Source organism: Taudactylus pleione, unplaced genomic scaffold (genome assembly GCF_031769625.1).
Source record: "Taudactylus pleione unplaced genomic scaffold, aTauple2 ptg000191l, whole genome shotgun sequence".
Lineage (NCBI taxonomy): Eukaryota > Metazoa > Chordata > Amphibia > Anura > Myobatrachidae > Taudactylus > Taudactylus pleione.
Window position 1 is genome coordinate 4,135,949 of NW_028284593.1, and position 9,052 is coordinate 4,145,000.

Consider the following 9,052-nt stretch of genomic DNA (forward strand, 5'->3'; position numbering starts at 1 on the left):
CCAATACATTTTCTGAATGTTAACTTTTAAGTTGGGTACACACTTTCAAGATTATATCTGCAGATGACTGTTAATGCACTCTGAACAACAATCCTCTGGTTGCAGACTGCGTCCTAATCCTTCCCTGTGGTTTCTGCTGTAATTGTAAAGGTGGTTGGCTCCACAACAGTTGTAGAAGCTGCTATAGTAGTATTGTGATTTATTTACAGAACAGAAGGCATCTAAAAACAATTAAACAGTGAGATAAGAACTAGCTAAGACCTACTTAAAGGGGTTAAAATTGCCCAGTCACTGCATAATATTTATGAAGGATGCCTGGCATTATCAGGTGTGCCTGGATGAAGAGTGAGATGTGGGAACATAACTATCACTACTATCTGAAGTTTGGATACTTTAATTGGCTTATTTAGGGATTACAAGTTCATGGGATCTATCCAGAGCAGAAGTTAAAGGTCACTGTTGGGCACAAAGGTTTAATATATTCACCCTTTTGCATTAACTCTACAGTTACAAAGCTGGTGGCAGTGTCATAGTAGCATGTGACCCACATGCCAGCTGCACTGCTGCCAGACCTATAGCCCTATCAGTTAGTGGCTGCTGTAAGGGGATAAAGTTGAGCTTTAGGCATAAAGGGGTGATCCTGGTGACTAACATGCAGATACACGTACGATAAGATCACACTTTTAGAGCACCTATTCAGTATTTTGTTTTCATTTCATTGATATAGTGAGTCCCCCATTTTATGTGTCTCAATCATTTGTGTAAGTGGAACTGAGTCTCATAGCAAAATTGTGATGGGTCCCTCTGGTGGTGGTTGTATGTAAAGCCCACTGCTTGTAGCTACGGTTTCATCCAAAAAGGCAGCACATTTCAAGCAAGTCCCTGGCCTAAAAGGGAGACCCTGGGGTGCTGTGGGGGTGGAAAAAAAAACACACGGTGAGCAGAAAGGACTGCAAGAAAATAAGTGAGCTCCCGCAGCTATTCAATTCAGGGCAATGTTTGGTCTGACTAAAGGCTATTTTCTCGCAACCCCCTGGGGTTGCAAGGAGAAATCTGACAAAAGTGCCTTGCAGCCGGCACTTTAGTCTGAGAATGCTGATTCTCGCGACTTATCACCCAGGTTGTCATGAGAACTGGCATTCTGTCTTAACAGCGCGCTGAATTGAATATGGGCATATGAGACTGATTAGTCCTTGATTAAAAAAATCATTTGATTTGTATTATCAGTCATTTTGCAAGTGTTTACTGCTGATAAAGTATATTAACTATCATGTAGCAACTTCAGCTACATATACTGTACTACAAGTCAACATTACCAGCACTGTTTTTAGTTTACTGTGTATTGTGCATGCATGGTGTTTCATGTGTGTGAGCGAAGAATGGTTGTGTTGTGATCATCCATTCTGTACCTGCTCTTGGGGGATAGTGACTGAGTTGGTGTTGTACAGTAGCTAATTTGAACTGTTACTACATGCTGCTTAGTAAGTTGGGGAGGTTCCATAAAGGGGGAGCTGGGTCTTTGGCCATGTCCTAGAGTAAATCCAATATTATGGAGTTGGATTAGTAGGAAAGTGAATGGGAGAGCGCTGTTCTATTTTCTTTTTTTTATTTATTTTTTTAAGACAAAAATTCAAGTAGATGAGAATAGAAGGAAGGACAGGGATAATATCAAAATGTAGATCTGGAAAACAAGTGTTAGAATATAAGAAACAGGATAGTTCAGGAGTAGATTAGTGTCAGTAATTCTGGGCATACATTATACAATAATCTGGGTGATCTGCCTAATATCAGCGGATCGCCCAGATAGTTGTACTGTGTATTTGTGTGACCGATCTTAAATTATTGATCGGTCAGACATGCCAAATCGTTCAGCTTGTCTGTCCATTACAATATTTTTCAAGTTGGCTGCATCAGGCACTGTGCAGACTACCATGTCGGCCAGCCGGTGAACATTTTCACTGTTCCTTCACAACGAGGAGTATAGATATTGTCTCTTCATACATTGTAAAATGTCTGTCTATGGTCACAATATCCACTGGATTACAGGCTGTCACATAAAATGTCTGTCAATCACTTGCAATTTATGCAAGTAAAATCTGATAAAACAGAGGTCCTTATGATAGGTGCTCAACATCAAAAGACAAGAATACAGCTTAGCCAAGCAACTGGACCTACATTTACAGGGTGAGAATAGAAATACACTAAACATGTACAGAATCTTGTACGAAAGAATGGTAATAATGACTCCTGCCGCTAATGACTCCAAATAATTATATTGTGAAAATAAAGAATGATCAAATACTTTCCTTCAAACTGGTGTATTTCAGTAATGAGTCTGTTTATATTTTTCCTTTCATGGTGAAAAACAAACAGTGTAATCCCATAGATAATTTATTCAGTATAAATTTGAATAATTAACAAAAAAACTGCAGATTATAAGAGATTAAATTTTAAATATTGTTCTGGCTAGAGCAAAAAATAACAAATATTTGGATTCTGATATGGGTGCCAACAGTAGTATAGCAGGTGCAAGTATAGGCTTACTAACTGCAGAATAGCAATATGTAAATATATTTTGTAAATAGGCAAAAAATGGCACACTATACCAGATATCCACCCAGGAAAGTGTGGGGTGCAAGGTGACTCCGGATGTCTCCTTCCGTGTCGCACAAATAGTAGAGCTGGGTAATCCTTGTCATTAAAGTGTAGAGTAGCAAAAGATAGTGCCAATGCATTGGGAGCTAATGTTCTTCCTCAGGGTTATGACAGCACCCATATCAGAATCCATCTATGTGTTATTCTCTGCTCTAGCCAGAGTAATTTTTTATCTGCACTTTTTATGTTCATTTAATCAGTATAAATTTGAATATCTATGGGATTACACTGTTTATATTTCTTCCTTTCATGGTGAAAATCTGACTCACTACTGAAATATACAAGTTTGAAGGAAAGTATTTGATATTTCTTTAATTTATATATTGAGAAAATATGTTCATTTGGAGTCATTAGCGCCAGGAGTTATTAACATTCCTTTAATAAACAGATTCTTGAAAACAAGTGATTGGGGACAGGTATGAGGTGTGGGAAGGTAGGTGTGGCATAGCTAATGTAGCATTTGAAAAAAATTAATTATATATACATACATGTCCAATGCACATATAGAAACCGTTGTAATTCCTACACCGTTCACCTGATTTGGATGTAATTACAATCAAATTAATCTGAAAGTCTGCAGTTAAAGCACATCTTGTTTGTTTCATTTCAAAGCCATTGTGGTGGTGAATAGAGGTCAAAATATGAAAATTCTGTCAATGTCCCAATATTTCTGTGTGTGTGTTTGTATAAAGATGACGTTTTGCCTCTTTCTGAGTTCCGTTTTTTTGGAGGGAAAAATCCGAACTCAGCGTGCAAACTCGAACCTATCCGAGCCTGCACATCCCTAATCTATATATATTTATTAAATGATAGCCTGAGGAGCGTTTAATGTTCACAATTTCAATCCCCTTTGGTGATACAATATTGATATAGATAATGAGTCAATGGAAGATGAGAGTTGACACACAAACCACTTTAATCATTCCAAAACACTGTATTTCAATTCAAAAATACATTTAAAAAAACAAACAAACATATAACCTATTATCCCAATTACAGAAACAAAAAAACAACGCAAATAGGTTGCAGTAAGGACAAAGAAAAGAGCTCTACCCATAAGGTTTCCACAGTCATCAATGAATAACTGTACAAAAAATATGGTGATACTATTAGAGATTGAAAATATGAATATAAAATACAAACATGGATAAAACTGAGCTTTAGTATTGGTGTGTACTCAATATTTATAGGCCTCATACAATACTGTTCATGTATAATAGCACACCACACAACAAGTGCAAAGATGATACACCTCTGATAATTGTTCTCCAGAAAAATATGCAATATAATATATTATAATTTAGAAGCAGCAATAATTCAATACCATAAAGAATCCTATTGTTATAAGTAAAATGCATACAGACAATGCTAATTTGAAACTGATAGATATGAGTTAAAAGCTCCTGTAAGCCCACTGTATTTAGACTCGTACAATCTTATATTGATTAAGAAGCGACAGTCTGTAAAAGTTTAAATCCTTTAGGGTAAATTAGTTGCATGCATGCATTAGTATTTCAAAAAAGTTGAACACTCCTGTGAACCAGCTGTAAATAAATTTGTGCAATCTGAGGTCACTTGATACTGTGTAGATTCTCTAACAATTAAGTTAGTTTTATGCACAGTCTAACCATCCATTAGCTATTAGTAGCAATAAGAAGTTTCTTGTGAGCCAGCAAGGTTATAGCGCAGCTGTAGCGTGTAATAATATAAACTTGCTGTTTACGGCTAAAGCTGCAAAATAATTTCACTGACCGTCCTATAGAAGCCGAGTATTTATCAGCTGGGGTCTCTTACCGCTAACCTGTGCAGGGTCCCGGGAAGTGGTTTTGCCAACTGCTCTGTCCAGGCTTCGATCGGTGATGTGACTGTAAAATTCATGCTGGCTGGATCTCCTCTTTGGTCACAGGAGCTAATCCAGAATCTGTCGGAGTGTTTCCTGGTGCTGTCATTAGCATAAGGGGCGGAGCTTGATGTGTTTCTCAGCCATGTACAAGGGGCTGTTTCCTCAGAAGTGCCTCCCCTCAGAACTTTTAGTCTTTCTACTTCAGGGTCCATAGGGTATCCACAGGATACCTTGGGGTATAGGTGATGACTGCAGGGGCACCTTAGAGTTAAAGTTTTCAGCCTCCCATGATGCACTGGGGTCCCTCTCCTATACCCCGCCCCGAGCCAAGGCATCTCAGTTTCGTAGGTGCCCGGCTCGGATCACCATATCCAGAGGGGGGCTGTTAACAGCCCCTGAAGTTTATTTCAAGGCAGCTTTGCTGCACAAGATGAGCTGTACAGCATAGACAGTCTGCTCAGATGTCTATGCTGTCACTCACTCCGCCGGCCCAGAACCCCGGTACTGATTGGTCACAGCTAGCGGTGACCCCGGAATTACCCTGACTGTGGCCGGATTCAAGGGGGTCAGGTAAGCGGCGGGGTCCCACAGAGGGTACCTGCTAAATCAGTCATTTGGTCCTTAGGCAGGGGGCTCCCTGGGGACAGGCTGTGTGTGGAGCCAGGTACTGATCCTGCACTTTCCACTAGACCATAAGGGACAGCGGGCTGCAGCAGTATGGATATGCTCCAGTGTTCCAGGGGTTAATAGCATGCCAGGGGAGCGCGCCTTCCCTGTCTCACAGCCGGCACCTCCCCCGCTGCACAGTGCCTTTCCACAGCAGTCTGGCAGGCTGTGTCAGTACTCCTCCCCCGGGCCCGCCTCCTCTCAGCTCCTCGGTGCCCATTTTCTAGGAAGTGCAAACGCTGCTGGAGTTTGATACAGGTGGCATCGCGGTCTGGATCCCCCCACATACCTCTCCTCCGATAAGGTCAGAGTGTGCAGCGCTGTTTCCTACCAGGCTCTGGTCTGTGTAGTTGATCACAGTGCTTGTAGTGCAGGTTATTTATTTCTGCATTGTATGTGACTATATGCTAACGCTGTCTGACTGTACTTTCACTTCTGACTGTCAGCCATTTTACTATCCCTGTTCTTCCTCTATTAAAGCCCTTGCGGTGCGGTGTTGCAGAGTGTTCATTGCCTCACAGTAAACAGTGTTTTTCTGTGTGGGGAGTCACATACGCTCCGTTTACACTTATCATGTTTGGGAGTGAACGGGAATACCCTCTTCAGCTAAAATGTACCACATGTAATGTACTGTTAGCAGAGGGAGATGTGAACACTGAAGGTTTATGCAGGGCATGTTATCTCATATCACGCCCGATTTCTGTCACTGTGCCTGTACAGGAACCGCCCTGGGCTTGTTTTGCTAAGGCACTTACAACCCTTGTGGGCCAGTTGGCGATGCCCCCTGCGTTTCCCCAGATGGGGTTATCGCAGCAGACGGTAGTCTCATCACCCATGCAGGGGTTCCCCAGGCAGTTGATGATACCTCAGGGTCTCCAGGTTTCGCCCCCCCAGGTCTCGCAGGAGCCTGTGTGGGTGAATTCATTGTCCACTACGGTACAGCACCTGATGGACGTTTTACAGGGGGAGTCACCATTGCGGCCTTCTAAGTGGCCTTCAGTGTCTCAGACGGCTCAGTATGATGATGACATGACGTCTGATGACGGTGAAATTATTGAATTTTCAGACCAAGAGCCCCTCTTGCAAAGGAGGTGGAGTCTAAGTCTAAAGTCTATATACCTGGCCTTATACGGACAGTCCGTGCGGCCTTGATTATTGAGGACGAGGATCCCCCGTGGCCAAATCTAAATACGCCTTCTTTAAGGATGTTAAGGGAGATGCGACTGAATTTCCTCTATCTGGTCAGTTAGTGGATCATTTAGAGGAGGCGTGGAAAAATCCGGGTAAGCGGTTCCAGCCTCAAAAACGCTTGGCTTTTACATACCCATTTGCGGATAATTTTTTCCAAATGGGAAACCCCTCCACAGGTGGATTCTCATGTCACACGCCTAGTGAGGAGTGCTACATTGCCCATGCCCTCCTTAAAAGATGTTACAGATCGCAAGGTGGAAATATGTTTAAAATCCATTTATTCCTTTGCTGAAGGGGCTTCCAGACCGGCTATGGCCGTATGCTGGGTGGCCAGAGCCATGGAGCGCTGAGCAGATAACTTGGAGGCGTCTCTGGATACAGACTCCTGAGCTGAGCAAGTGGAGTTAGTTGGTAACCTCAGAGACTCAGCCACGTACGTTAACGAGGCAGCCTTGGATATAGGTCTCCTCACATCCAGAATCTGCTTGGCAGCAGTAGCGGCTTGCCGCTCCCTGTGGTTGCACTCTTGGAAAGCAGATGCAGATTCCAAGAAGGGATTGGAATGCTTGACCTTTAATGGACAGGTCCTGATCTGGACTAAATTGTGGCCACGCTGGCAGCAGCTAAGTCTGCGTGTTTGCCATCGACTACAGTCCCATCAGGGTCTGGTACTTCGTCCTTTCGGCCTTATAGGGCCCAGGGTAAGTCCAAGATACAGTCCTTTCCAAGACAGTCAGGAAACAGGAAATCTGCCAAGCCCAAGAAGCAGGCTTGGAGTACAAGACGTTCTACTCCCAAGTCGGACGATAAGCCTTCAGCCTGATGGGACGAGCCTCCCCTTGGGGGACCCCAGAGTGGGAGGCCATCTGCTTCAGTTCGCCCAGTGCTGGTACCAGACTACCAAGGATACTTGGGTACAAGAGGTGGTCTCTCGGGGGTATGACCTCTCCTTCCGGCGAAGGCCTCCCAGCCGGTTTTTCACAACAGGCCTTCTGTCAGATCAGGACAAGGCCCTGGAACTCCAGAAAGTGTTGCACTCTATGCTACAGGCTGGAGTTATAGTGCCTTTTCCTTACCCCAGAGGGACACTGAATACTATTCCAATCTCTTTCTGGTGCAGAAATCAAATGGCTCTTACCGGCCCAACCTCAATCTCAAATCCCTCAACAAGTCCTTGAGGGTCCCTCGGTTCAGGATGGAGACCCTGCATTCCATTATTCTGGCAATGGAGCCTGGGGATTTCATGGTGTCGTTGGACATTCAGGACGCCTACCTGCACGTCCCTATTACCTTAGCACACCAGCAATTCCTCAGGTTTGCAGTGCTCGACCAATATTTCCAGTTCCAGGCACTGCCCTTTGGTCTGGCCACAGCACCTCGAGTCTTTACCAAAGTCATGGCAGCCCACCTGCGGATGCAGGGGGTCCGCTTGTTGCCTTATCTAGACAACCTTCTGTTAGCAGGGTCTCCAAAGATCCTCCAGCGCCATCTGCAACTGACAATATCGGTGTTGCAGAATCACAGCTGGTTGATAAACTGAAAGAAGTCCACCCTGGTTCCCTCGCAGAGGATGCTCCATCTCAGAGCCCTGTTGGACTCTCAACAATAGAGGATCTTTGTGATGGAGGAAAAGATCTCTGTATTACAGACAAAGGTACGCAATTGCCTTCAGAGCCGCTGAGTGTCGGTTCACTCAGCGATGAGGTTACTGGGCTCCATGGTGTCAATGTTCGACTTGGTGGAATATGCCCAGTTTCACTCCAGACCTCTGCAGAAATTGATCCTCTCCAGATGGAATGGGTTGCCTCATCGGATAAAGACACAGACAATGGTGCTTTCTCCAGAGGTACTTCTGTCTCTGGCCTGGTGGCTACAGTCGGCTCACCTGAACAGGGGACGCCCCTTTTGGGTAGTGAACTGGGTCCTTCTGACAATGGACACCAGTCTCCAAGGCTGGGGAGCAGTGACGGGTCCACACTTGTTCCAGGGCAGGTGGACACCAGCAGAATCTGCGCTTCCAATAAACATCTTGGAACTTCGGGCAGTATTCAGAGCTCTTCAGCAAGCAAGACATGTTCTCCACGGAAAACCCATGCAGGTACAGTCGGACAACTCCACCATGGTAGCTTACATAAACCGCCAAGGAGGAATATGAAGTCAGGCGGCACTGACAGAGGTGTCCCGCATTCTGGCATGGGCGGAGGACAATCTCTCTACCATCTCGGCAGTGTTCATACCGGGAGTCCTCAACTGGGAAGCAGATTTTCTCAGCCATCATAACGTGCTCCCAGGGGAATTGTCTCTTCATCAGGAGGTGTTTCAATTACTAGTGAACAAGTGGGGTCCTCCGGAGATAGACCTCATGGCCTCCCAACACAACAACAAGCTGCCTGTGTACAGGTCAAGAACAAGAGACGCAGAGGCTCTTCCGGTGGACCTTCAGGTTTGCGTACCGCTTCCCTCCGTTCTCCCTTCTTCCTCGAGTAATTTGAAAATTCAAGGAGGCACGCTCCTGTTGATAGCTCCAGCATGGCCCAGATGTCACTGGTACTCAGATCTTCGGAGTCTCTCCATAGACCCGCCGATGCTGTTGCCTCAATGTCCGGACCTGTTGTCACAGGGTCCTTGCCTTTTCCCAGACCGGAGTCGTCTGTCATTGATGGCGTGGCTGTTGAGACAGCCCTCTTAAGGTCCAGG